At 38.2% G+C, this 4,431-nt stretch overlaps 1 pseudogene; it reads left to right on the forward strand.

The window, feature by feature from the left end:
• Nucleotides 1-256: 256 nt before the first annotated feature.
• LOC110382834 (putative nuclease HARBI1) lies at nt 257-3,957 on the forward strand (annotated as a pseudogene).
• Nucleotides 3,958-4,431: the final 474 nt, after the last annotated feature.

Genomic DNA, 4,431 nt, shown 5'->3' on the forward strand with positions numbered 1-4,431 from the left:
AGGAAGGATTCGAGCAACCACATCACAGGAAGATCGTTATATACGCCTGACTGCCCGCAGAGAGCGATTCGTTACCGCTCGCTCCTTACAAAACCGCTTGCGGCAGGCGACGGGTACCCGCGTTAGTGACCAAACGATCAGAAATCGGTTGCATGAAGATCAACAATTCTCTAGGAGGCGCGTAGTACGCATTCCATTGACAAGTGCGCATCGTGCAAACCGATTATCATTCGCAAGGCAGTACCAGCAATGGGACATGAGTGATTGGAGCACGGTATTATTCACAGACGAGTCCAAAGTGAAATTTTTCAGTGATGATCGTCGTATTAGGGTTTGGAGACGAGAAGGTGAGCGATTTTCAGATGCTTGCATCCATGAAAGTGACAGATTTGGGGGTCCTAATGTAATGGTGTGGGGGGGAATTTCACTTTCTGGTAGAACAGAGCTTGTAATTCTCAATGAAGGCACAGTAACGGCTCAGCGATACATTGAGCAGGTCATAAGACCCTATGTGGTGCCATTCGCACAAAGAATTGGTGCGGAATTCAAATTAATGCACGATAATGCCCGCGCTCATACAGCTAGAGCCACCAGGGAAGCTCTAGACGAAGCTGGTATACAGGTGTTACCGTGGCCCGCCAACAGTCCGGACCTTAACCCAATTGAGCACATGTGGGAGTTGTTGAAAAGAAGCGTTCGGAACACAAATCAGTCTGTGCACAACGAAGCACAACTCATTAATGTGCTCAAAACCAGCTGGGAACAAATTCCAGAAGAAACGGTGCGACACCTGGTTGAGAGTATGCCATCCAGACTTCAAGAATGTGTTCAGAAGAGGGGAGGCCATACACGGTATTGATAAAAGTAAAAAAAAACTTACTTTTTTAAGAAAACCCTTTTTTGTCATGCATAATTTTAAGAAAAAATGATTATTTTATTTAAAAAATTAACATTGTTTTTTATTCCAAACATTAATTTTAAGTTAATTACATTCAAAATTAATCAATTAATTAAATTCAATAATTTTCCCACCCCCAAACTTAATAACTTAATAAGAATACTAAAAAAACATGGTGGCCCTTATTTTGTTTTGACTAGTATAGTTTTCACCATGGTGGATGGCAAAGTATGTAACGCAGCAACCCATACAAAGTCAACCATGAGATGTTACATATGTGGCGCCACATCCTCTGATTTCAACGACCTTACAAAAGAAAGACCCTGCAATACAGAAAACATGCGATTTGGTCTATCTTTGCTGCACACTCGAATAAGATTTTTTGAGAGCATATTGCATGTAGCTTATAAATTGCCAGCCATGAAGTGGAGGGCTCGCCTGACTGCCGAAGAGAAGAAACTAGTGGAGACCCGAAAAAAAGCAATCCAAACCAAGTTTCGTGAACAACTAGGATTATTAGTAGATATACCAAAGGCTAATTTTGGAAACACGAATGGCGGGAATACCAACAGGCGATTTTTCGATGAATACGAGAAATCTGCAGAAATAACTGGGATTGACCAGAATTTAATCTACCGATTAAAAGTCATCCTAGACACCATGTGCTGCGGGATAAAAATTAACATCCAAAAATTTGAAATTTACTGCAAAGAAACTGCTGACTTGTACGTTTCTTTGTACGAGTTTCACCCAATGTCGCCGACATAACAAAGTGTTGAGTCATGGGGCAGCCGTGATAAAGGAGGCGATTCTGCCAATCGGGCAACTGTCTGAAGAAGCTGCAGAAGCTCGCAATAAGCACATCCGAGCGTTTCGGCTAAACTACTCCCGAAAATTTTCAAGAGTAGCTTGCAACACTGACGTTTTAAATAGGTTGCTCTTGACATCAGACTCCTTGCTGACGGGAATGAGGAATGCTAAACATAAAAGAAAGAGCCCTCTTTCAGCAGATGTCATGAATCTTTTGGAAGAAAATGATATTTGCAATATTAGTATTGAAAATGACTGAAGATGATAAAAATTAGAAATAAAATTTGTCAAAAATAGTGTCTTTTTTTTATTATACCTCTAAATAGAACGAAATACTTTAATAATACTATAAAACGCAAAAAAATATTTTTGTCCGACTTTTGGAGCCAAATACTTCTGTGCGACGCTTACATAAAAATAAAAGAATATGCCAATAAAAATGGTTGAGCTATCCAAGTAAACAATTAGAAAATTGCTTCTCTGCACTTCAAAATATCACCACCATTAATGAAAAAAGATTTTAAAAAAATAAATATCAAGAAAATCATAATAAAAATAGCTGATTTATTATTGATTTTCCATTCGATTGTGAAAGTCATAAAGATAAATTAAAACAATATTTTTGTAATACTACTTTTGAGTTTGAGCTTGCATGCATCCCTAATTCCTTCCATTTCCCTCTCCTAGTTCCTAAAACTACCACTCACCAAGCGAGACGTGGCGCCACCGTCAATGAAAAAATTCTTTCGCGCGAGTCCCAAAACACGAGGCCGCCATAACGGTCGTAAAATTAAATCAAAAAAACTATGTCTAAACTGCAATAAACTTTTCAAACTAATCAACAACCCCTGCAGGGAGTTACTGGGCGCCCATCAAACTATAATTAACCTGTGTACCAGTGATCTGTGTACTGTGTGAATGGATCAAGCAGCAGCAACAGGCGGAATTTTGTAAGTACCTACTTATACCCGGTTTCTGAGGGCCACTTAACGAGAGTTTATCTATCCGTTAGCGTTATTGGTTCGATAACTCCTTCAATTGCGTTTCCGAGCACCGCATGCTAAGATAAACTCTGTTTAAACTGAGTTTAACTTAACTGCCCATATTTGGCCGTTTATCGGTCCCATAACTTTGTTTGACGTTTAGCTGTCAAAAAATGCCACTTTTTAGGTCACTTTCATCGTGTCGAGTCTGTTTTAGAAGCCAGTGAACCCAATTATTATTAATGCCTACTTATAAAAATAGAAATAATGAATATAGATAATATGGATACAAGAATACAAGCAGCTCATCTGAATCGGATTTCGAAGTGCTTGAATTAATTTCTAATATATCAGTGCCACGGAATATAAGGGACAGGAGAAATCCTTTCGAAATCTTTACCAACGTAGAATTTGAAAAGAGATATCGTTTTGATAAAAACACCGTAATACATCTGAATGAATTCATCAGCCCTACTCTAGCTCCTGTTTCACTCCGGAAGAGCACATTGTCTGTGTTGGAACAACTTTTGATTGCGTTACGGTTTTACGCTACAGGGACGTTCCAAATTGTTGTTGGTGATGACATTAATGTGCACAAAACCACTGTGTCAAGAGTGGTATACAAAGTAAGTAAGGCAATAGCAAAGCTTGCAAGAACCTATATTACGATGCCAACAACTTCGAGAGAACTGCGGGAAGTAAAGGCAGAATTTTATTGTTTGGCCAGATTTCCAAATGTAATCGGTTGCATAGATGGAACGCATATACCTATACAATCTCCTGGAGGCGATCAAGCAGAGCTATTTAGGAATAGAAAAGGATACTTCTCCATAAATGTGCAAGTTGTGTGTGATGCTAAGTTATTAATAAGGGATATAGATGCACGATGGCACGGATCAGCACATGCCAGTACGGTATATCACAACTCATTCTTGCGAGCCCGCCTTGACAATAATGAGATAGGTGGCCACCTCCTGGGAGATGGTGCTTACCCTTGTGGTAGGTATATAATGACACCAATATTAAACCCAACTACAAACGCAGAAAAGCTATATAATGAAGCCCAAATTAAGACAAGAAATACTGTGGAAAGGATATTTGATGTGTGGAAGATTACCTTGCCTTTCTCAGAAACTCAGGATTAAATTAGAGCACACCTTAACTGTGGTAATGGCGACAGCTGTATTACACAACATAGCTAAGGAGCAAAATGATTCAGTTTTTATTGATTCTTCTCCTGAAGAAGTTAAATTTAAAGAATCATAGGAGCTTATGCTATTGATCTCAAACTTTTTTAGATGTGTGTACGTATCTATAAAACTTATATAACTATGAGTTGACAAAGTGACATGACAAGTGAAAGATGCACAATAAAAATAAACATCTACCGGTCCATGACTATAAAGAAAAAAATGTCAGTTTTAAAAGAATATAAATAGTTCCACAAATCAAAGGAGGTAGGCGCAAAAGCAAAGTAAAAGCTAGCCAAAGTCGTGTAACGCGAAAACGACGACGCGAATATCTTTAATTTTGGCTAAAATATTGTACTAAATCTAATATGGTGTGTTTTTTTGTTTCAGCATTCTTTGCTGGCATTCATTATCTTAATGGGATACATATTCATTCAAAATCTGCTACAAACTTTTAGTAAGTATTCTATGTCCCACATTTACTGAAAGGAGTGAGGAACAATATACTCACAAAAGATTATAAATATTACAATTTTTGATAATTGCGAAA

The sequence above is a fragment of the Helicoverpa armigera genome, chromosome 25 (genome assembly GCF_030705265.1).
Source record: "Helicoverpa armigera isolate CAAS_96S chromosome 25, ASM3070526v1, whole genome shotgun sequence".
Lineage (NCBI taxonomy): Eukaryota > Metazoa > Arthropoda > Insecta > Lepidoptera > Noctuidae > Helicoverpa > Helicoverpa armigera.